This window comes from Erpetoichthys calabaricus, chromosome 11 (assembly GCF_900747795.2).
Source record: "Erpetoichthys calabaricus chromosome 11, fErpCal1.3, whole genome shotgun sequence".
NCBI classification, from domain to species: domain Eukaryota; kingdom Metazoa; phylum Chordata; class Cladistia; order Polypteriformes; family Polypteridae; genus Erpetoichthys; species Erpetoichthys calabaricus.
The window spans coordinates 42,547,745-42,574,063 of record NC_041404.2 but is presented as its reverse complement, the minus strand read 5'-3'; the positions used below and the strand labels follow the sequence as shown (position 1 = coordinate 42,574,063).

Here is a 26,319-nt window from a genome sequence, read left to right as displayed (position 1 = left end):
GGCTATTACTACTTGCAAATATTATAGGTAAAATTATTTTAAATCATTTTTCAGTACATAGGCTAGCTAAATACAATAGACTTGACTCTTAAATGGACTTGTTAGCTTTATGTCACAGCAGAGTTGCATTTTTCACATTTTGACAGATATTTAGGCCAGGGGCAGCAACTTGTAACTGTCACCTCATGGATCCGAATGAAAACTGCTTTTCAGAGGCTGTCAAAATGGAGCAGACATAACATCTTGTATAAATATTGATCAGCTTTATAAAGTTATTTTAGGTATTTTCATCAGTCATTATATTGTAAATGAACCACCTTCCATAAGCAATCAGGCTATGTTCCATAATACGTTTTTATAATCCAGCACAGCTGACATATCTGATCCAAATGTAAAGAGTGTATAGAACAGAAACGCACAGTTATCCATTCAAGGAAGCTGCTGCAGCTGCTGGGAAGTTGGCATTTTTGAAAAGAAACCCAATTTCTCCTACAGTTTGGATTGCAAATGCGGACGCCATACAGCTCAGCAAAGCCCTGGTTTTAACATAAAAATATAAATATAAGCATGTCTTAACTAAAACAGTTCTGGGCTCTTTCCACATTCTAAAGTGGGTGCGGACAGGTGGATAAAACAACTGCCTTTGCATCGCCAGAAAGGAGTGCACTGGAAGAGCCAGGTGTGGGCTATCCTGAATGCCGCTTATGAAGTATTGTGCAGAGGAAAGATTTTCTCCAAGTTCTCTCATTGCCCACTTGAAACAGTATTTTCTTAACAGAACATGTTATGAGTGAATTACACAGGGCTTTTGATGGATTATCAATACACACTTAGATGATAACCTACTGATAAAGTACATTGATTTGTAAAAGTGAAAAATTGCAGACAAGCAGAATACTAATCTTATATAACACTTTCTCCATGCTCAAAGCACTTAACATTATGAAATTAAAATGAACAGACTTGCATGCAAAGTTGTCATGCTTGTCTTCATTTTTATAAAATGTTTAAATGCGATGATGGCAATAACAAATGGGAAATAAGGTACAGTCATTGCCCCTTCCAAGAAAGAGTCTGCAGCACAAAAATTAACTTGGAAAAGTAGATTTTTTTTTTTTTAAATCAGTCTTTTCATGAAATTTGAGTTTTCTCCAACTCCAGCAATTGAAATCTCTCTCTCAATTTAAAATGTATATTTGTAAAAATACATTTAAAACGAGTCAGAGTGGATCCACTGAAACATCCATCCATCCATTTCCCAACCCGCTGAATCCGAACACAGGGTCATGGGGGTCTGCTGGAGCCAATCCCAGCCAACACAGGGCACAAGGCAGGAAACAATCCTGGGCAGGGTGCCAACCCACCACAGCCACTGAAACATTAAAAGGTCTAAAAGAACCCAAAAGCCTAAATATTTGGTTTGTTCCAAGTTGGACTGCTGATACCAAGATATATATCAATATAAAGTCCACTGATAAGTCCATTCATGTCCAAATGTTTTCTACTAGGGTTATTGGACTTGTATTTTATTGATAACACTGCTGTCTTTTTTTGGCTTCTTGTTGATGTCATTTTAGATGTGTTAATTTGTTGTATACATGGGTTTTCAAAATTCTAAAATATCAAATTATTCAATATTCAAATACAACACACATTCACACGTCTGTTTGAATTATTTAATGACTAGCTTTGTCTGATCATAAAAATAGTGGATAGATGGTTTACAAAATAATCATTCGTAGCAACCCTTCTCCAAATACATTCCTCAAACACCAGTGCAACCAGACGTTCAGATCCTTACCCAACAGAATTATATACAGTATTTTAATCCTTCTGTGTACAAGTTTCAATTGATTCTAAATACAAAACAGATGGAGAATGTCAAATATTCACACAACATAAACACGAAACATACATACTTCAGACAAAGCAACGTCAGAACCTTCGTTACTTCCTGAGCATCTTCAAGCAGAAAAAGGAGATTCATATAAGCAGACACGAAAGTCACTTTGGTCAGTACAGGGAAAGTATTAACTGTGCTCAAGACAGCGTCATACCCATGAAACCATGAGATGTGGCAAGGCAATACTTTAAGAAGTCTGAATAGATCAGTCCCCTCAATATTTCTTCGGTCAGTGTTTTGACTCAGCCTCCTCAAACAAATGTTGCACTCTACGTCATCGCAGTTAAATGGCTCAAAACTTTCAACACTATCTGAATTGGTTCAGGTGCATAGATAAAATGTACATGGAGCTAATCAATTTGTCTGTGCAATTAAAAACATTCAAAGCTCAGACAAGTGAGTCCATTCACAGTCTGTACATGTTCAGCACAGCCATAATCAGTCTGGCTCCATATATTTTAAATTCCACGATGAAAGCGATCAAATCATAAAAAAAAAAAAAAAAAAAAAAAAAAAAAAAAAGTTCAGAGGAGTGACTCTGATGCCAGGTTGGCTGATTGATTGGTAAAAAGCACTGGAATCAAGATCGAATGAAATACAGTTCATAAAGTTTTTGAAAATGTCATTTTATAATTATTATACATCATTAATTTATCAGTAGACCCAGAAACGGATATTGATAGAAACAATCTAAATAATGCCATAATAAGAAAAAACACAACCCAGTTCATCGGTGGTTCAGTTTTTTAATATACCAATTTCACTTAAAAATGGAAAAAAAACCCCACTTTATTCTAAAGAAGAAAGCAACAAAGAAACATTTTAACTGGAAGGTGTTTTGCTTAGGCCAGTGGTGGATTCTGTCGGGCATGATAATATAACAGGCCCCACACTCCCAACATTGATTTTGTAAAAAGTAACATTAACTGTTTTGTATTCTCCAAATTATTTATATATTATATATAAAAAGCATAGGAGTGGAGCAAATCTTATTTTAGAAAGGAGCCTGACCAAATCATAATTTAATAAACTTTGACCACTTCCGAGCCACAACTCTGGCTGTGTGTGGCAAATGCCACAGAGAGGAATGGTTGGGATAAATATGTGGGTCATCACTAAACCTGCAATCTACACAGAAAGTCTGAGGCACATGTAGAATGTAGCCTCACAAACTGAACAGCAATGGTTTTGGATTCTTTGGCAAAGTCTATGAAGACTAAATAAAATGCGTTCTCTATTTAAAAAAAAAAATATATATTATTTAACACACCTACAAAACTGCATATACAGGTCTACGTTTGAAAGAAAAAAAAAAAAAAAAACCTCTTCCCCCATATATTATATATATCATACATACACACACCTTAATACATAATTCGCCTGCCTCCTCACTCACGTCCGTCCGAAGCCGAATGCGCAGTCGCCATCTGCGCAGCTGCCCGAAAAACCTTACGAAACCGACATCCAACCCCAACATCGCAGCAGGAGGCGGATTTACGGCCGCAAAAATTCAAAGAGAAAAAGGCGACTTTGATTAAAGCTCTAGAGGCCTGAAAGGCGATTTCGACTACAGCTTGAGGCCTAATTACGTATTCTGATTCAATTACACATTCATTGACATTCAAGACTTGTCATCTGTAAATTTTTGTTTGGTCAGTTTCATCTCAGAGCCCAGCTATAAAGTGTTGTAGGATATTTTGTATGGCCAAAACATTTTAACTCTGGTTCAACATTTTTAAGGGGCCTTTTGTTAAAATGCTAAAGTAAACCTGGAAGGTCTGCAGGTGTTCAAAGTGAGTCATAAGACACGTAAAATCAGACAAGCATACCTGCTGAAAAATTGTCAAAGATCAAATTGTTTTCAGTACTGAGGCATTAATACTCCTTCAATTGCTTTTATATTGCACCGTATTTTGTGACTACATGGAACAAAATGGATACCCTAAAATAATGTTCCCCTGTTAAAACTATTTGCATATAAAATGGTTGTTGAAGAGAAAGAATGTTCTTAAATCCGAAAATAAAACCCAACTGGTGCAATAATAAAAAAAAAAAAAAAAAAAAAAACACTTTACTAACCAAAACTACAGGGATCAATGACAGAACAAAATAATGTCCTTCACCAGCACTTGACCTACCAAAATAGATTTGCTAAGCGTACAAAGTCGGATAACTCCATTTCAGATATTACAAAAACACCTTCAGTTCCCTTCTTAATTTCTATCCTATCATTTAAGCTACATTTACATTTCCTTAGCATACACTTTTATACAAAGACTTTCAAAAGGGGTTGACATAATCAAGTAACCTCAACTCTTTTTCGTATTGGCAAGGAGTTTTCATCCCAACTCAATTCCCAACCTCAGATTTAATGTTCTTTTAAGAGGTCACTAATCTCCATGAAAGATTTACTGTATATCCTTTGTCAGGCCATGTCTAAAAACCTCAGTGCCTGGTCAGAGCGTCCTCTAGCAACTCCAAGACCCTTGTGCTCTAGTATCCATCACTTGCTGGGCCTGGCTACATTCCAGTCCTTCCCTAATTTTTTTTTTTTTGGGAGATATCTGGATTGTCATCATTTTTAGAATTCCTTCTATTTAGTCTATTTGACTTCATCTGCTCATCTTGCCTGCATTATTTTTTGGTATAATGTCCTGCTTTCTAGCTAGCAGCCACTCTGAGTCAGTCAGTTTTATAGCTTTACAAAAGTGAGCCTTAAAAAGTGTAGAAAACTGCAATCAGCACACTTTAAAGGCAGTGGTGGTCAGGGTGTTGAATTGCTGTCTCAATAAGCTAGCCATTTAAAATATATGGTAACGATCTTTGCAGGGTTTCTAAAAGTCACAAAGCGATAAATGAGCTTCAGTTTTACTTCCCTTGCTCCATTACCAGGTTGGACAGAAGCCTTTCTAATCCGGTTTTCATATTTTGACAAAATCCACACTATTGTTAACAATATGGAAGCTGGTCACCATCTACAGAACTGGGTTTGCAATCAGATACAGTGATCTACAAATATCAGCAAAAGCTTAAGTAATGCTATTATTCCCTATCTTACCCTTGAAAATCTTAGACTATACAGGATACAGCTACATAGTAGGAAAATACTACAAATAAGGGTGATCAAGGAGAGGCATTATACAGTCTAGTCAGTCTGTGTTGATACAAAAATCCAGAGAGACCTGCAGGTTCTCAAATGATTTTCATAAATTCTACCAAGTTTCTTGGTTGGTTGCAAATTACCCTATTCGAATTATTGGACTCCCCACTCCCAGAATGCAACACTAAAAAAAGTATTCGCAAACTATTTCAACTAAGTTGACAAAACAGAAAAGTGCCTTTGGTTCACCCTCTGCGAGTATCAAATTCTTCCATTTGGGCCCCATATTTGTGCATATTCCCTGCACACTCATTGGTCCAAAATAAAAGGGGGTGGGGCACCAGTCACTTTTGACTACACGATTCTCATTAAAGACTTTTTGACAAGATAGTTCAGATACTACTCTCATACATAGTAAGAAAGATGAAAGGATCTGTAAGTGTAGAACACAGCAATGTTCCCTCTAAGCTGAGAAGGTGAGGGACTGATCACACATTTCAGTGGTGTCACTCACAGATCTTACATGGATGCTCACAAAAAGAGCAGACTTTCAAACAAAATTAAGTTAGAAATATTAAACACAAACTAAATCAATTTCTGGCAATTAAAATGGGTTTCAAACAAAATTGTGTTATGTAAAATGTTCTGTGGTGTTTCTTTGTCACTTTAACCATGTCTAAGCAAAAAGCTGAAGAGAGTTGAAGTATTCAATCTGAGAAAATGCATGTTTGGGGTTTACAATAGAAGAGTTATACTTGAATGTTTTTTGTTAAACAGATTTACTGCATAGTGCCATTCAGCATGTGCTTCTGGGAGAAATTAACAAATCTTTTTAACAAATAGAACTTAGGGAAAGCATGGAGCAACTGGATATTATACCATCTCAGTTTGGACCAGAAACCGCATATCAATTCTGTTACAAAGCTTAAAAAAAACAGGATTAACAGATCAGCAGGATTTAGGCAAGAACATGAAGGCAGAAAGTAATGAGCAACACTTGACAAAGTAAACACTTTAATAGATAATACAGCATTTTGCAGGCTGTGAAAATAAATTCTTCTATGTTGGCAGTCCAGGATATTAAAGATCATGTCGTCAAATATGTGAGCATACCAGATAGTTGGCTAAGAACAATTTATACCTTTAAGTTGAAGTGAATAAATTCAACAAATCAAAACTGAAGTGTTAAATGAAATGAGAAAAACCAGCCAACCACACATAAATAGTCAATGAATCAACGGACAAAGCTGTTACTAAAATTATGTATTAAATGTAGGAATGAAAATGAATGTTCGCTGGCATATTAACAGCATGAGACAGTTTATATATTCAACAGTTTAATATGGAAAGCAAGTTAAATTTAAAGCAGATGGTAATGTTTACCTCATTCAGTCATGCAGGGAAAAAGGGGAAAAAAAATAAATTGTAGCTGCCATTTTATTGCAGACTATTCCACATTTACCAAAGAGATATTGAATGGTACATCATGAGGACCTGGGTATAGAGGATGACTGAAAACACATTACCCTGATGAGAGACATTTAGACTTTGCTAAGGACGATTCACACAATTTTCTAGAAGTCATCAGTGAAGGAAAAATTTCAAGGACTTTTCAAAATTGCAGAGGCAGATGTGATTGTGTTTAAACCACTAAATGAAACTGTACAGACATTTTCAGATATGGTTATATTTACTCGAAAACCAGGATCACTGCAAGCTGTTATTTTCACTTTTGGACATTTGTGGCACATTCCAGGCCTCAAGTGTAGACACTGAAAGAGGGTTTAATCCGATGAACAATATTAAAATAAAAATTTAGTAGCGATTTAAATTCAGAGCATTTGAAAAACTTGGTCCATCACCAGTCTTGGTACACCCGATTTTTTCTGTTCCTAGACCAATTTAACAAGATTCAGTATCTCCAGTTTAATACATTACACGAGCCCATTTAGAAGTTGTCCACTGTAGAAATCATTTTTACACAATCACATCAACTTCCGATTTAAATCTTAAGCTGCCTACTTTGTAGAAACTCATAACATCACTGTATTTCATTTTAGATCAAAATAACCCAAGGACAGCCAAACATACTGTTTATTGAAACTGAATGGCAGTGTACCACAAGTAGTCCAACTCTTCATGAGATGATAAAAAATGATTCATGAATTATAAGACATCACAGATTTTTTCTCAACCTAAGATTCTTTGTGGCCACTGATAACTGTTAAACTCATAGGTTTTCTTTCCCCCTCCTTAAATTCTGGTGTGTGTTTAAGATGGACTGTACTGTTTTTCATAATAGAACAACATTTATTGAGTGACCTTCTATAAAAAGGTCAAATATCCCCCTGGGAACAAATTAATAAAAAAAAAAAATTAGGGTCCTTTGTAGGGTTAAAGTTGCAACCAATTATTTTGGCCTGTGTTAATTCTAAGTGGCATGTCTGATGCAGATATTGGCAATCATGGTCTTCCACCTCTCTCTCTTTTCCTTGCCATCTAAAAAAATAAAAATAAATCATTCCAATTAATGCTGTTCCCAGTTTCATCTCACAGCATTTCCAATGAAGGCATTTCTATACCTTCCTTTGCTCTCTTTCATTAATTTTACTCAGCAATACAACAAACAATAACACTCCTTCATTTGGTGCTTTTGCTGTTCAGGAAAATGCAATCTTCAAAAATAAAAAAAATGAAAACAATCGCACAGCTCTGTAGTCTACCTTCCATTGTCTTGTTCATCATCCATGTTTAACAACTGTATATTAAGAGAGACCAAACGCAACACCTTATAATGTTCACCTATGTTTTGTGATTTACTGTATGTGTTGTCTGCGGTGGGTTGGCACCCTGCCCGGGATTGGTTCCTGCCTTGCGCCCTGTGTTGGCTGGGATTGGCTCCGGCAGACCCCCCGTGTCCCTGTGTTCGGATTCAGCAGGTTAGAAAATGGATGGATGGATGGATGTGTTGTTTTAGAAGTATGTATTTTAATGGTACAAGAATAGCAATCATGTTTTTTTTATTTCCTGATCACATCTCCCATGTTACGTTAACATGCCACCCCAGTAACATAAGTGACCCACTTGCTTGACATTTTCAGAAACTTTTGCCATTACTTTGTCTTTTGTAAATGCCATACTGTCTTCTTGGAATTCAATATTAGCCCCTTCTCCTCACGGTCTTACATTTTCACATTTAAAAATTTCCTGTAGTTCTCACTTTCAGTAATAAATAAGGTATCATCTGCAAATCACATTTTGGTAATGTTGACACCTCCTTACCCATTATTTGTTTCATTTTTCAAACGCCTCTTAGAATCATTTCTACATTTCTTGCATTTTTACGATGATATTCAACTTAATTATACTGCTGTTTTTCAAGATTCCTTCTAGCCTCCTACTACCCATCTACATTTCTCTCTAGGTACACACACTTACATACATACTGTACATATATATACTTTATTACATTCAAAATTAACTTGTGGATGATTGAAACCCCTTGACCTTATGTTAACAGCCTATTCTTTTAAACGCCACTAGTTAGACATTATCTAGCAAAAAAAAAAGTGAAAAAAAGCAAATATAGTTGATTAGTAGTTATCAGTTCAAATAAGAAAGGGGATAACAGTTAATAAAATAGATACACAAAAAAACCCTAGCTCGATGTGCCTTTCCACGGTTTGTTATACAACATGATAGTCAAGAATATTAAGAGTGATGCATTACAATTGTGAAAAAGTCTAAATGTTAAAGCGAAGTATTTAAATTTCTCAGAGAGCAGACAAAGCGGTCGGATTAAACAATATCAATCAACAATGCTGACATAAAGAGATTGATCAGAACAAACACTTTACAGGCACTACACAGCCTCCACTTTAATTTGCTGTATATAGTTTAGCGATTAAAAAAAGAAGCAAAGAAACATCCTGAAATACACAGCTATTTTCAAAACTGAAAAAAGCACCCATTTTAAGAAAACGAAGTAAAACTCGTGTGATATGCGTGAAAATATAAACGCCCTACAACACAGGCACAAAAACTGTTTTCCCAAGTCCGCTTTTTATTATGAGCGATGTGTAATGTGCATTAGCATACAAGATACTGTTGAAATGAAGAAGAAGAAATAAACCGGGCAGACTACGCATGTCTCATAAAAAGTCGTACTTTGTAACATCATTACGGTTTGAGAACACACCGTGGTCTTACCTTATTTTACAGACACCTTTGGCTCACACCGTCCCAAAATCACATTTCTGTTTCTTTGTGATGGACATACACATCTCGGGCGAGAGCTTCCACATTATTTAAAATGCCTTTCACCACAGCTATCTCATCGTGAAAGTCGAAATTTAAATAAGAAAATTACCGACGACTGGCCGTAATTTTGATGCTGATAAGAAATTTTCCTCAATATTCCTAATCCTCTCTGCAACGATTCCGTTTTCAGTTACCGCAAAGCGGTTTAAATTGATTAACCAATAAGAAGTGTTCCTACGGAAGCCTACGTAGCTCAAGCAATAAGAAAACGCAAATGCTATACAATGAACGTACTGCATATTTTGATTACTTTATCAATTCCGAGGAGAGATTATCTTTCGCGTGACCATTTTGAAGGTCAGCGGGTAGGGTTATCAATTGTACAGCGCCCCGGAGCAATTTTTATGTCAAAGATGCTGTTGCTCAAGAGCAGCAACGTGATCTGAATCGGCAACCTTTCAGATACCGGTGCAAATCCTCAGCCCTTTCAAAAGACCGAAACGCACCTGCCTGAACCGCAGCGCAGCTCTGGAAAAGCGAGTTTACAAAATGGAGGGATGGATGATTTTTGCATTAAATAAAATCAGAAACAACCATGGCTGGATTAAGGAGGGTAGGTTAACCAACTGATTAGAAATTACCACGGTACTGGACACTGTCAGGATTGCAGGTCTTGTTTAAAAAGAGAGGTCTCGTATGTTATCGATTTGGGAAGACATTTGTCACTAGGGGATGGAAGACTCTGACAAACCTAGAAAAGCAGTTTGAAGAAATACTAAAACTGTGTTAGGAGAGCATATATTATATGCTATATTATTTATAGCATATATATATTATTTGTTCCATTAGAAATAATGTCTGAACATTTAAAAAACTGTTAGGTATAGAAAAGTAGATAAATATATGCTTGAGTATTTGCTGAACACTGATATTTTAGTCTTGTACTATAGAATATACAATAAATTAGCAATGTAGAATAAAATCAGTTAGGCTTTGCATATTTTAAGTGTCACATCATACATAGATATGCAGTCTACAGACAAAACTAATGCCACCTTGTAATTATGGCTGTACTGCATCAAAAAATAGATGGTATTCAAAAGTGTGTTCAATTACACACAAGGGGCAAACTGTAGGACAAAAGATATGCTGAGTATCTAAGCTGGAACATATTTCAAAAATCAAAAGACCAAATACAGAGGTCAAAATATCAAAAATTCAAGACAGGTAACTGACAAGGTCTTTCTTGCTTTCTTTCTTTATGTGCAAACTTGCATTTGTGGGCTTTCACAGGGTCCCAATTGTAAAATATGACAGTCTTAGTCTGCATAGGACCACATTGTATTTGCAATTCTGAAGGATGAGCATTCTGTTAGTGGATATCAGACATATTTAATCATATGTTCTCTATCATTATCAGTGTACAGTAATTAAAAGTTTATGTATTCATAGATCAATTAGAAGCATTCTAATATTTAGCTCCTTTTTAGAGTAATCAGGATATTAGCATTGTCCACATATCAGAAATGTGTAACAATCTGCGCCCTTTAAAACAAGAAACATTGTTATGAAGTTAAATCTTAAACGTCAAATTTCCTCAAAGCATTGTTTATGAGGCTTAGAATAAGAATTATAGATAAACTGAAATTTAAGAAAATAATAGTAAAAACAAACAGCCAATGTGGTGAAAGAACATCGTCAAATGAATACAGGAAATGATGTAAAGCTTAGACATAATTTCTGAACAGGGGGGTATTTTTCGTACGTGGATTACTCGCTTAGCCGGATGTAATTGTTGACGATTTGGCCTGATCCTGGATCTGTCGGTTTTTTGAAACTCTTGCTGGAAGTGTTGTCATAGCAACACATCCAAATCCGCAAACCTGCTCGGAGCAGGTTTGTTCTGCGTAAACAAGGATTAGTTTACACACGTGATCAGTGACGGTGTGGAAGTCATCCAGTCAGGGCTTCGCCGTTCATGAATGAGCGACCAATTGATATTGGTGCGCAAATTATAGGAAGAGAATTTCATATAAAGAGGGTTTTGCGCGATCGGCAAGATCCTTTATTGCCCCCGGAGGAAATTCAGTACGAAAGATACCGCTTTAGCCGAGGGGGAATATTGTACCTCAAAGATTTATTAGCTCCGTATATTCGAAGTCAAACTCGGCGAAGTCGGGCTCTCACAACCACACAGACAGTAGGCATTGCTTTGAGGTTTCTTGCAAGCGGCACTTTTTTATATACTGTAGGCGATGCGGAACAGCTATCGAAAACTGCAGTTTGCCAGGCAATTCATAAAGTCTGTTTGGCTCTGAAACATTTCCTTCAGGTTTTCATTGTGTTTCCTGGACACCTGCGTGTGCAGACAATAAAAGAGGCGTTTCATGCCATTGCAGGTAGGTAATACACAGGCTAAAACACCCACAGTTCCACGAAGAATCCCACAATCAGCCTAACATTCTCATTACCAGGATTTCCAAATGTGATTGGGGCACATGGAACTGATCAGAGTGGAGTTTGATCAAACATTATTTGGAAAGTGTACCTCTCCTCCTGATGAATAATCTGACACAGTGTCTTCATCAAATATTTGACCTTCGTTAATATCTCGTTGGTCAGACACAGGTTCAAGGGATATGACATTCCCTGCAACTGACCCAACAAAAAAGAGGGCTATATGGAACATACCTATAGCACACATGGAGGACAAATATGCAATGACCATCCTTTACCTGAAATGAAGTGACCACTACTTCCTGCCACTGGTTCTGAGGAGGAGCTTCCCCCTGGAATGCCCTCAGAAACAGGGCGATGGGCATTTTGCTGGAGAGCCAACTCTTCTGCAGGGGTTAGGTCTGGACCACGTGGACCTCCACCTGTTTTTTGCTTGTCTGCCTCCTTATTAGCTTTAAAATTAATGTTTTTTATATTATATATGATTCTTTATGTCAACAATTCTTTAAATAGTTATATACCAATATTTACCAGTTTGAAGTATATTCTTGTACTTCACTTTAACCTGTTCCCATGTTCTCCTTGTGCTCACGTTTGATCTGGAATTATGACATATTAAATAATAATTAATCTGACACATAGGAAATGAAACGCTGCATTCACTAAGTACAATGTACACTACTTAGCGTTTAATTTTTTCGGCCACTTTTTGCCAGCCGTCTTTTCTGCTTTTTCAGTGTTACCGCTTGTGCATATTAAATCTTGAAATTCTTCGTGTCCTTCGAATAAAAGGTCTTGCGCCGCGTGTGTGAAAAAAAATGCTCCCATTCTTTCGTCATTTTGTTACAGCCTATCAAAGACTTGCTGATCATGTTTTCTAGACTCAATATATATGGGCTTTTCACTCAGCGCGGGCGCGCGCATTCATCTCGTATGATTAGATCCAGCTCGACTAATCTAATACACGGCTGCGTTTGAAAAACCGACTTATCTGGATGAGTTTCACTGGCATTAACTCATTCAAGATGAGGCACCTGATCTCGGATGGTTTAAGCGACGTACGAAAAATACCCCCCAAGGCTTTAAACCAACAATGATGTCACCAACAAGGTGTGGCCCAAAGATGTTAGCAATGCTTAACTTGCCAGAAACATTTAGTAAAACACAGGAAGAAGCCTAATTAAAGGAAATACACCACTGCATTTCAGCCAACAATCCAATCATCTCCTCATCCAATTTAAGCCTTCATTCTTTCTAAGGAAGCTACTGAGTCAAAATTTATAGCAAGGAAGGAGCATGGAAGTTATCAGGGAAACTCAGGAATGTAATTCCATATTGTTATTGCACAAAAATGTTCATCCTCTTAATCATCCATAACCTTTCACCTTTTGGTACTCATATTAGGTTCAGTATTGACCAAACAAGGTGGTGGAGATCAGTGTTTTGAAAACTTTCAACATGCTGCAATTGGTGAAAAGAAAAATGCCATTTGTTGGAATTGAATCCATAGCAAAAGTGTGTGAGACCACCAGAAACCTTAACAAGCAAGACCATACTTTCTTTGCCTGCTTGAATCAATCCTCACCTGTATGGGTGTGATACCTAACCCCACAAGCCTTCTTTGGCCTACACAGGAATAAAGGGGCTAAAGCTTTAAAGTTACACTGCAATGTCCCTAAAATACTCAAGTGCCATTCAAAACATAAAAACTTAGCTTGTTGAGACAGATCTTTATACATAAAAAGAGAAATGGCAAAAGAGACAAACAACAAAAGCTCAAAAACAGAGTGCTCTTAAAGGCAAATCATAGCTAACAAGTCCCAATATGAGATCCAGAAATCATAACCAAAACCAGCACAGTAAACTGTCAGAAAGCGAGTAAATCCAATAATAGAGATGTACTCACAACTCCAATGCACTTCAATACACTATGTCTGATTTCTTCTTCTGCTCTGATCTAAATGGCAAGAGGGAAGGCTAAAATGCTGTGATGATCCCCCGACCCCCCCCCCCCCCCAATACCCCCCACAAAACACAAGGGACATGAAGTGTTTTGTCATGATAGGCCCTACGGTGACCCTATTTTTCCCCTTTATACTCCTTACTATGTAGACCTTAACAAAATGTCTGAAATGTCATACTTTTACCACAGGCACTGTATCTCAGCACTCCCCCTTTCTCTTTTACATTCTATAACTTCAAGCAACTAGACAGAGCAAGAACATGCAGGATAAAAAGGTTTACACATTTATTCATGATGTATTATAGATAATACCAGTAATTGCGGACTGCACAATAACGTGCAGTGAATACACCTGACTTATAGTTTTCATACTCTTTCTTTCTCTGTACGTTAACCATTCGTTTGCTCAGAGATTGATGCACTTGCTGCTTTGTGAGCAGCTCTGGTTTTCTTCACTCTAGCGGCCCACTTCTTCTCTTCTTCCATCAGCATCTTTACACGTTTAAATTGATTGTCAGTTTTTGCGTTGCAATTACTTTGTACATTTTTCTTAATTTTTCACTGAAGCTGGCACTTAAGTCTTCAATTTGCCTCAAGAATGATTTAAGATATGAAGAGGTAGAGGAAGTGGCGGCGAAGATGGTAGGGATGAGAACGGCGCCCGTACGCATGCACCACATGGCCGCCCTGCTGCCAAGAGTTGATTCTACAATAAAATAAAATAAAAAGAGTAATAAAGATCATCACCCCGAAAGCGGACAGTAGAGGTCATGTAGTATATGTGTACAAAATTTCCAAATAGGTCAAATGGTTTGCGAGCTACAGATGATTTAAAATCCTGGACAGACAAATGGACAGCCACAGTAGCATATTATATAAGAAGATTGCCAAAATATTTAACAAAGTACCAATAATAGTAGTGGCAAACCATTCAACCTGATGGTACTAGATGTGCAGTTTCAGGCAGCACATGAACTTGTAGTTACATTTGATTCTTTCTGGTCAGCTTTATTCAGGTCATCATCTCCTTGTACCAATATGGCCACAGAGAGAGAGAAATGGTAAGAGAGAGAGAGAGACTAAAGATATACCAATTCCTTTCGTATGTCATGAACCAATGAAGCGTTGTGGTACAGAGTGGAACTCTGATTCAATAAACAGTCCTAATTAGCTACAACCCACAATCCAACTCCATACATTTTATCAGTTATTTTTTCTGTAAGACTCAGTCTCATTTCATCCAGCTAGACTGCCCTTTCTTCTAAGACCAGCCTGATAGATTATGGCCTCACTGGGAGAAATGGCTCATATAATGTTCTGCACAGAGCTATAACAAATCACCTTTGCAAAGCTAATTACAAGTAAAGAGATGAATGCCCCAACCATCCTACCATGAATTCTCTTCTTCTTTTGGCTGCTTCCATTAGGGGATGCCACAGCGGATCATCTTCTTCCATATCTTTCTGTCCTCTGCATCTTCTTCTGTTACACCCATCACCTGCATGTCTTTTCTCATCACATTCATAAACCTCCTCTTAGGCCTCCCTCTTTTCCTCTTCCCTGGCAGCTCCATCCTTAGCATCCTTCTCCCAATATACTCAGCATCTCTCCTCTGCACATGTCCAAACCAATGCAATCTGACCTCTCTGACTTTGTCTCCCAACCATCCAACTTGAGCTGACCCTGTAATGTACTCATTTCTAATCCTGTCCATCCTCATCACACCTAATGCAAATCTTAGCATCTTTAAATCTGCTACCTCCATTTCTGTCTCCTGCTTTCTGGTCAGTGCCACCGTCTCCAACCCATATAACATAGCTGGTCTCACTACTGTCCTGTAGACCTTCCCTTTCACTCTTGCTGATACCAATCTGTCACAAATCACTCCTGACACTCTTCTCCACCCATTCCACACTGCATGCACTCTCTTTTTCACCTCTCATCCACAATCCCCATTACTCTGTACTGTTGATCCCAAGTATTTAAACTCATCCACCTTCGCCAACTCTACTCCTTGCATCCTCACCATTCCACTGACCTCCCTCTCATTCACACACATGTATTCTGTCTTGTTCCTACTGACCTTTATTCCTCTCCTCTCTAGAGCATATCTCCACTTCTCCAGGGTCTCCTCAACCTGCTCCCTACTCTCGCTACAGATCACAATGTCATCAGCAAACATCATAGTCCACGGGGACTCCTGTCTAATCTCGTCTGTCAACCTGTCCATCACCATTGCAAATTAGAAAGGGCTCAGAGCTGATCCCTGATGTAAACCCACCTCCACCTTGAATGCATCTGTCACTCCTACCGCAGACCTCACCACTGTCACACTTCCCTCGTACATATCCTGTACAACTCTTACATACTGCTCTGCCACTCCCGACTTCCTCATACAATACCACAGCTCCTCTCAAGGCACCCTGTCATATGCTTTCTCCAGGTCCACAAAGACGCAATGCAACTCCTTCTGGCCTTCTCTAAACTTCTCCATCAACATCCTCACAGCAAACATCGCATCTGTGGTGCTCTTTCTTTGCATGAAACAGTACTGCTGCTCTCTAATCATCACCTCACTTCTTAACCTAGCTTCCACTACTTTATCCCATAGCTTCATGCTGTGGCTCATCAATTTTATCCCCCTGTAGTTAGTGCAGTCCTGCACTTCCCCCTTATTTTTAAATATCGGCACCAAAACACTTCTTCTCCACTCTTCAGGCATACTCTCACTTTCCAAGATTCCATTAAACAATTTGGTTAAAAATTCCACTGCCATCTCTTCTAAACACCTCCATGCTTCCACAGGTATGTCATCTGGACCATCGGCCTTTCCATTTTTCATCCTCTTCATAGCTGTCCCTACTTTCTCCTTGCTAATCCGTTGCACTTCCTGAGTCATTATCTCCACATCATCCAACCTCTTCTCTCTCTTATTCTCTTCATTCATCAGCCTCTCAAAGTACTCTTTCCATCTGCTCAACACTCTCTCCTCGCTTGTGAGTACGTTTCCATCTTTATCCTTTATCACCCTAACCTGCTGCACATCTTTCCCAGCTTGGTCCCTCTGTCTAGCCAATCGGTACAGCTCCTTTTCTCCCTCCTTAGTGTCCAACCTCTCATACAACTCACCTTTTCTTTAGCCTTCGCCACCTCTCTCTTCACCTTGTGCCTTACTTCCTTGTACTCTTGTCTACTTTCTGCATCTCTCTGACTATTCCACTTCTTTTTTGCCATCCTCTACCTCTGTATACTCTCCTGTATTTCCTCCTTCCACCACCATGTTTCCTTTTCCTCCTTCCTCTTTCCAGATGTCACGCCAAGCACCCTTCTTGCTGGCATCCTTACTATATCTGCTGTAGTTTCTCAACTGTTTGGAAACTCTTTACTTCCACCCATTCCCTGTCTCACCTCCTCCCTAAACTCAACCTTGCAGTCTTCCTTTTTCAACTTCCACCATTTGATCCTTCGCTCTGCCCTCACTCTCCTCCTTTTCTTGATCTCAAATCTCATCCTACAGACCACCATTCTATGCTGCTTAACTACACTTTCCCCTGCCACCACTTTGCAGTCTTCAATCTTCTTCAGATCAACTCTTCTGCATAAGATGTAATCTACCTGTGTGCATCTTCCTCCACTCTTGTACGTAATCCTATGTTCCTCCCTCTTCTTAACATACATATTCACCACAGCCATGTCCATCCTTTTGGCAAAATTCACTATCCTTTGACCTTCTTCATTCCTCTCCTTGACACCATACCTACCCATCACCTCCTCATCTCATCTGTTCCCTTCACCAACATGTCCATTGAAATCCACTCCAATCACCACTTTGTGTACCTTTGGTACACTGTTCATCACTTCATCCAACTCACTCCAAAAATCTTCTTTCTCCTCCATCGTACACCCAACTTGCTGGGCATATGCACTAACAACATTCATCATCACACCTCCAATTTCCAACTTCATAATCATTACTCTGTCTGACACTCTTTTCACCTCCAAAACACTCTTACCATTTGACAATATTGTAAAAAGGATTACAAATTTGGTTTAATGTATTAAACTAGACCCATGATATCTAGAGTGTTTCCTTTAGATAAGATGTAACTTTAAGTGAATAAACAGTATGACCAAGAATACAGAGCTACAAGATTAGGAAAATTAGCATCACATTTAATTGTATGTTTTTAAGAAAGAGTTCAGCAAAAGGGTTTGGAGAAAAAGCTTATAGGCAAACAATGACATCATTCTGTTGGGGGATGTGGGAGATGCTGAATGAACAGAAGTATTTGAAGGGCTAGTGAGAAAGGTAAAAGTTATATAACAGATAGTTATACCTGTTAGACTAATTCTTCTTTTGGACCAACAGATAAACAAATTGAGCAATGTACTTTAACAGAGCTTGAATTCTATGATGCAAACTAGATAAAAACCTTGAGAAAAATGCAAATGTAAGCAAACCTTAGTAGAAGTGTTATTATCTATGTTTATGTTCAGATAAACTAACCAGTGCGTATATGCTCTTAGGAAGATCTGAAATGGAGTCTTTGTTATTTAGCTTGTGTTTCATAATTAGCTTAAGGAATCTTTACTTTAACTGGTAGCAAAGTCCAAGGGGAAATTTTCATTTGTCCAGTTTTTACTAATGCTGAATGCTTACAACAGCCATTAAGCCATGGTATAAAAACTCTATACAGCTATTGAGAGAAGCAGATGCAACCACTTTTGAGAGAGATAAATGTGAGGCAGATGAAAAGTTAGGTGCCACCAAAAATGCACCCCAACGAAAAAGCAAATGAAAGCTGTGCCATGAAGGTGAAAACTTCCCTCAGTAGGATTAAGAAGAATGGACACTTTAATTAACATGGGTATCTCTCCTGATTATTTGGAATTAAGCTTGCTTTCATGGACATTGATTTGAATCATTCTGGTTGTTTGTTTTCTTTCTTCACTTGAAGTCTGTAATGCCTGGTTTATCAGAAAATATACATAAGTAATAATTAAAATAGATTTTGAATAGGGTGGCGCGGTGGCGCATTGGTAGCCTAACCCTAATTTTCTCCAGTTTCCTCACACAGTCCAAAGACATGCAGGTTAGGTGCATTGGCGATTCTAAATTGTCCCTAGTGTGTGTGTAGGTGTGTGTGTTCCCTGCGGTGGGCTTGCACTCTGCCCGGGGTTTGTTTCCTGCCTTGCACCCTGTGTTGGCTGGGATTGGCTCCAGCAGACCCCCGTGACCCTGTACTTAGGATATAGTGGGTTGGATAATGAATGGATGGATGGATTTTGAATATTTGAATATGAAACATTCATTATTTAATGGCATTATTTTCCCCAGTGTGCTTGTTCAAGTGATTAATTATTTTTTAACTCTTAAATGTAGGAATATGGTCTTGTTGGAGTATGTCTTGCATGTTTGTTCAGCATTGAGCAGTGCTCATTCTGTTAGAATTGTGCAGCCCTTTCAGAGGTAACGAAGAGGCAGCTAGCCTCTGGCCCCCAGTAAGGCTTTGAAGTTGAAGTCGCCAGCCTCAGCCATACTGCCTTGTTTGATTTGTGCAGCCCTTTCAAAGGTAGCTTATCTGATACGTCCCAGGAGGAGATTTGGCTCTTAAAGTGGCTCTTGGATCATGCTAAGGTATTCCAAATTGTAGCCCTTTCAGGGGAAGTGTCCAAGTGAAGCAAAAGGCACTTGACCCTTGCTTTGTATTTGATCTGCAACCCAGCAGGGGCAATAGCAGGCCCTCGACCACAATTGTGTTTAAGATATACTGTAAGTGATGAGTGAGTGCTCAAGGCTAATAATGTTGGCATTTCCAGTATTATCTTGTTCACCAATTTAAAAAAAGCCTAAGAGTCTGAACCACCATGGGGTGCTCTTGCCGCCCCAACTTCGACACAGACAGACACTAGGCACAAGTGCAAAACATCACATATTTTATTCACAAGTGGGAAGCGCTTTTCCCTTGTTCCCAACAGCAGTATAGTATAAAGCACCAATAAACAGTTCCAAAGCACTCTCATTAATTCTCCTTCTGCCTTCACTCCTCCACAGGCAAGCTTCGTCCCTCTTCCTCCTGACTCTGGCTCTCCGAATGGAGTGAGGCGGCTCCTTTTATACTACATCTGGGAGTTCTCCAGGTGGCTCATCAGGACTAACCAGAACTACTCCCAGGTGTGATGGACACCCAATATAGCAGGGCTCTACCGCCTCTGTGGCTCCCCCTAGTGACTCCCACAGAACCCAGTAGTTTGCTCCTTGCATGCCCTGCTGGAATCCGTAGTGCCACAGTCACACTCTAACATCCCAGGGAAGACAGTGTCTTGTGTATGCTCTCTCCCACTGTCCTTTCATCCAGCTGTCTTCTCGTGCGGATAATGGCCATGGCTGTCCATCACAGAGGATAAAGTCCCTTATGTAAAAGATTTTCTTGACAAAACACCATGCTCTTGAAGATTATAGTTTGAACCAATTAATCAACCAAACATGTAAGAAAAACTGTAAACCTATTTAAAGATAAATCTCACCTTGTAATTTATGATAGCAGAAAGAACATTCTATGGTTATATTTATAGTGCAGGATACAATTAAATCAACAAAGAACACATTTTCAAAAACTGCATGAAGTGTTGCATGTAAATTGACATTTTCACTCTGTTATGGATTAAGAGAATAGAATGTTTTCATTTTTATTTTATGCCTTTTTATAACATACTAAAATATTTTATCTTTCTTATTCTTGTATTTTCAGAGTGTTTGAAGGATAACAATGCTGTCCACGTAAACCCTTAAATCCTGTTTCAAAATCTGTGTTTTTTAGATCAGTTTTATTTGTCTTGTATTTATTATTGATTCCCATTCATGTGCAATGCATGTAGCTTGTTTACAATATGTCTTCCTTATTGTTGCTCACATTCAGTCTTCCTGAGTTGTTTCAATTTCAGATTTTACTCAGTATCACTACTTGAACTTTACTAATATAAATTTAAAAATAGTAGTAACAATAATACACATTAAATACAGAAATAGTTTTACAATCGTGCTCTAAGAATTTCTAGTGGCAATCTCTTTCCATATGGGAGGTTCACCTTTACTTTGTGCTCCCTTTTCACTATTCATAACTCATAATTCAGTATTTTATGACAATAACATATGGATATGGAACTTATTGTTTATGAGCAAGTATGTTAATAATAATGCAAAAGTATATATAAACTCTTTGTATGTTTCAGCTGCATGCTCAAAAATACTCTAATATGTTTGTGTGTCAATGTTATTCAATTCAACTTAATGAAATAATCAATTTGTATTGTGTATAGTGCTTTTAAAAGTGATGGTATTTTATAGAGCTAATGAAACTACTGCAGAATATCAAATTTAACAGTTGAACAGTGCAATATTATGCACAATCACAGACACAGCAGATGCAAGAAACACACCACTGGCAGACATCTTTTCAATTCAGTTTATTTTCAGTGCTCTTCATGACTGTACACACAGAGTGCTGTGACAATTTCACAGGAAAAAACAAAACAAATCAAATAGAAACTTAATTATTCATTACATTGTATGTACAAATAAAGAAAGAGATTTATTTTAAACAGACAGGAAAACAAAGTAGTTCCCCTCATCCCATTCCAGTGTTCAAGTTAGTATTTGTAGCATGGCAAGAGCGAGAAAATTATCAGAAAAAAGAGTGCAATGTAACTGCAAAAATACGTTCATCATCCATAGTGAGGAGTGTACCCTACAGAATGTGCTTTACCATCTGTTCGATGAAATCTAGGAAATCCATGAACTCTGTGAAGTGCATTAAAGTTATTGAAGAAAGAGTAAGTGAACTAGCTTTACATGGAGTATAACAGTGCAGTGATCTTTAAAGTGTTGCAGAGAGCTAGGGAAGCATCTAGTCAAAAATGTGATCTGATCTGTGAAGCAGCAGTAGTAATTAATATCTATGCCACCATATTTCATACAGCAAAAGATGCAGATGGAATGATAACTACAAACACAAAAAAACAAACAAATGATCACAAACTAGAAATATGTAAATAAATAAAACTGCTGAAACAAATTAAAGGAACAGTTTGAAAACACATCAGATCTCAATGGAAAAAATCATGCTGGATATCTCTACTGATATGAACTGGGTAATGTGTTAGGAACAAAAGGATGCCACATCATTTGATGGAAATGAAATTATCAACCTACAGTGGACTGAATTCAAAAATCAAAGTGAAAAAATGATACAATACAATTTATTTTTTGTATAGCCCAAAATCACACAAGAAGAACCGCAATGGGCTTTAACAGGCCCTGCCTCTTGACAGGCCCCCAGCCTTGACTCCCTAAGAAGACAAGAAAAAACTCCCCCCCAAAAAAACCCTTGTAGGGAAAAAATGGAAGAAACCTTGGGAAAGGCAGTTCAAAGAGAGACCCCTTTCCAGGTAGGTTGGGCGTACAGTGGGTGTGAAAAAGAAGGGGGTCAATACAATACAATACACAGAACAGAACAAATCCTTAATACAGTATAACAATAAAAAATTTAGAAGTGCAGAGTAGAATTCAACAGTAGATGATATCACATAATATGATTTAGATTTGTTTAGAGTCCTGGAGACCCCATTCATCAAGCTGCCTCCCTCATTTGGCCATTCCACAGCTGAATAGCACTAATCTGATGAAAGGACCCCTCTTTCCCATGATTCCTGCGATCCTCCATCAGGGATGACTTTACCTTAGGCAGGCAAAACAACTTGGCAGGTGGGTCATGGCACCAAGTGCCACATTTGAGTACCGAGAAGAGAAACAGAATAGGTGAGGGTTAGTATCCAATTCTAACTATCATGTTACTTATGTTTTAGTGCTAATGACTAACAACAGAGATGCAGTCTGTACAGTTAATCAGCAGCTCTAGTCAGGATATGCTAAACTGAAGTACTGAGTCTTCAGCCGGGATTTAAAAGCTGAGACCGAAGGGGCATCTCTTATAGTAGCAGGCAGACCATTCCACAGTTTAGGGGGCCTGTAACTAAAAGCTCAACCTCCCACTGTTATTTTATTAATTCTTGGAATCATAAGCAGACCGGCATCTTGAGATCTTAATGTGCGCTCAGGTTTGTAAATCATGATAAGTTCAGACAAGTAAGCCGGACCTTGGCCATTTAATTCTTTATATGTTAAAAGGAGGATTTTAAAATCTGCCCTAAACTTAACCAGGAGCCAGTGTGAGGATTTGAGAACTGGAGTTCTTGCAGCCGCATTTTGGATTAACTGGAGGCTGTATAAAGAACAATTTGAACATCCAGTGAACACCGCATGCAGTAGTCAATCTTACTAGAAATAAATGCATGAATTAATTTCTCAGAATCCTGTTTATTTTGAAAGCGCCTTAATTTCCCAACATTTTTAAGATGGAAGAAACACGATTTGGACAGCTTTGTAATATGTGCTTTAAATGACATGCTACAGTCAAAGATAACTCCTAGATTGTGGGTTGATTCAGTAAAATTAATGGTGATTCCAACTGAGTTAAATGATGACAGAATATTGTTGTGATCAGCGTCATACCCTCCAACAATTAACATCTCTGTTTTATCTGTGTTTAAAGAGAAGTAGATCTCATCCACCCACTCCTTTAATTCACTAACACAACTAATTAAAGACAACATCGGAGAAACTTCATTTGATCTAAATGAAAGGTATAACATGGCTCATCTGCATATGAGTGAAAATTAACATTATGTTTCCTAATGACAGATCCCAGTGGAAGCGTGTAAACTGAGAATAGTATAGGTTCCAGTACTGAGCCCTGCAGGACACCATATCTCGCTTCTGTGTATAATGATGGCGTACTGTCAGCACAATTCTGTACATATTGGAATCGATTTGATAAATAAGAACTACACCAAGCGAGCACAGTGCCTGTAAGCCCAACATCATTTTTCTAGCCTGTGCAGTAAAATTGCATGGTCAATGGTGTCAAATGCTGCAGGCTAGTCCATTTTGCCAAAATTATTATGCATGCCTGACAAAGTTGGAGGGGGATGTTCCTAAAAAGACGACAGATGGTGTACTGGGGGATCTCCTCCAAGATCTGGACCAGGATATCACTGAGTTCCTGGACAGTCTGAGGTTCAACCTGGCGGTGTCTCATGGACTGAAACATGATATCCCAGAGGTGTTCTATTGGATTTAGGTCAGGTGAGCATTGAGGCCAGTCAATGGTATCATTTCCTTCATCCTCCAGGAACTGCCTGCATACTCTTGCCACATGAGGCCAGGCATTATTGTGCACCAGGAGGAACCCAGGACCCACTGCACTAGCATAGGGTCTGACAATGGGGCCAAGGATTTCATCCTGATACCTAATGGCAGTCAATTTGCCCTTGTCTAGCCTGTACAGGTATGTGCGTCCCTCCATGGATATTCCTACCATGACCACCACTGATCCACCACCAAACCGGTCATGCTGAATGATGTTACAGGCATCATAACATTCTCCACGGCTTCTCCAGACCCTTTCACATTTGTCACATGTGCTCAGGGTGAACCTGCTCTCATCTGTGAAAAGCACAGGGCACCAGTGGTGTACCTGCCAATTGTGGTATTCTATGGAAAATGCCAATTGAGCTCCACAGTGCCGGGCAGTGAGCACAGGGCCCACTAGAGGACGTCGGACCCTCTGGCCACCCTCATGAAGTCTGTTTATGATTGTTTGGTCAGAGACATTCACACCAGTGGCCTGCTGGAAGTCATTTTGCAGGCTCTGGCAGTGCTCATCCTGTTTCTCCTTGCCCAAAAGATCATGTACCGGTCCTGCTGATGGGTTAAGGACCTTCTATGGCCCTGTCCAGGTCTCTTAGACTAACTGTCTCCTGGAATCTCCTCCATGCCCTTGAGACTATTCTGGGAGACACAGCAAACCTTCTGGCAATAGCACATATTGATGTGCCATCCTGGAAAAGTTGGACTACCTGTGCTACTTTTGTAGGGTCCAGGTATCGCCTCATGCTACCAGTAGTGACACTGACCATAGCCGAATGCAAAACCAGTGCAAAAACAGTCAGAAAAGATGAGGAGGGAAAAATGTCAGTGGCCTCCACTGTTTCCTGTTTTCCTGTTTTGGAAGTCATCTCATTGTTGCCCCTCTAGTGCAAATGTTGCTAATTTCATTACCACCAAAGCAGCTGAAACTGATTAACAACCCCCTCTACTACTTAACTGTCCAGTTCAATAGCCCAGAAGTCTCATTGAGTTGATGTTATTCTCTGATTAAATAGTGTCCCTTTGATTTTTTAGAGCAGTATATATACTATCAAATTGTGTTTGCGAAAATTTCACAAGAATAGAAGCGTTAATAAATTGATGATGATGGAGAATAGAACATCACATGTTACAGTAAGAAAGGAGATTATTTTAATAAGTAGTGACTTGTGAGAGTACTCAATATTAGAATAGTCACATGATTAGTATGGGATGTTATTATAGTCACTTACAACAGCATCAATATTTACAATACAAAGTGTAACACAAACAGGTTAACAGAACATATTGGATAAGGGACATGTGGGGCACATGTAATTCAGTATGTGTGAAGTGTGGCTGTCAGGTAATGTAGTATAATGACATTTATAATGATTGTTGGAAAATGCAATTTGTTGTATAAATGTTATTGTCAGTGAAAATATTCCCCTGTGTGTAACCCACAAGTACCTGAACATTTAACCTGGATTTTAATGTAACACTGGAAAATGTAGTGTACAATTGGCCATGGGTAAAAACAGGGCCTGGCAAATAAACTCTGATGTTATTAAACGTTTGTTGTTGTGACTTGGTGATAGTCATACAATATGCTAAACAAACGGGGAATTGCCTGTGCCATAATATAAAGGGAATATCTTGTTTTGAGTTGTCAGTGTTATGGAATCCCTATAGTTTTCCATCGTAATGTTTCTTGCTGTCTGTCAGTTTGCTGCTGCTCTTCAGAAAGGTTGAGTGTGTAATCCATTTTTCATTCACTGTCTAGGTACAAGACTTGCTGCAGCTGATCTTTGGATAATGTTACTTTGTGGTCTGTCATAAGTTGTCTTTCTTGTTCTAAGGCATCTTGCCTGTGCTGGTTGGCCTGGCATGATGTCGATGTTTCTGCTTCTGTGTGTTAGTGTGAGTATTTAGGCTGGCAAGACTGTTTCTGTTGGTTGCAGCTAGGCTGTACAGTATGTGCCTTTTCATTTTTTTGGGAGACTTACATTGAAGTGAAGGGAAGAGGAAGTGTAAAATGGTAGTGTCATAATGCAATTTCAGTCTGTAACAAAGTATGCACTGAATAAACAGTCAAATACCACAGTCGATAATTGGTCACATTGAAGAATTGAAGATAAGCCTAAGACCAAAACTCTGCCAGGAACATGGATTCCTTGCTGTTGTTGTGGAGGGTTATAGTAGTTGTGTCAACCTTTGTTTATATCGAGCATAAACAAACACAAGCGAAATAATATAAGGACTGCTGCACTCACATAGTTTCAATCTTGATGCACACATCGGCCAACCCATGAAGTGATGACATAGGACAAGCTTAATCCAGTGTTTGAAATCATGGCTCCTGGAGCAGCTAGAATGTCTTTTTTGTTTCT

At 38.6% G+C, this 26,319-nt stretch overlaps 1 long non-coding RNA gene across 1 annotated transcript in view; it reads right to left on the bottom strand.

Moving 5' to 3' along the window:
• The window catches only part of LOC114660360 (uncharacterized), an 80,618-nt gene extending 71,171 nt beyond the window's left edge, over nt 1–9,447 (bottom strand). The window contains exon 1 of the long non-coding RNA XR_007936297.1: nt 9,213–9,447. This is a non-coding gene — a long non-coding RNA (uncharacterized LOC114660360). The remainder of the gene's footprint in view (nt 1–9,212) is intronic.
• Between the last annotated feature and the right edge of the window lie 16,872 nt (nt 9,448–26,319).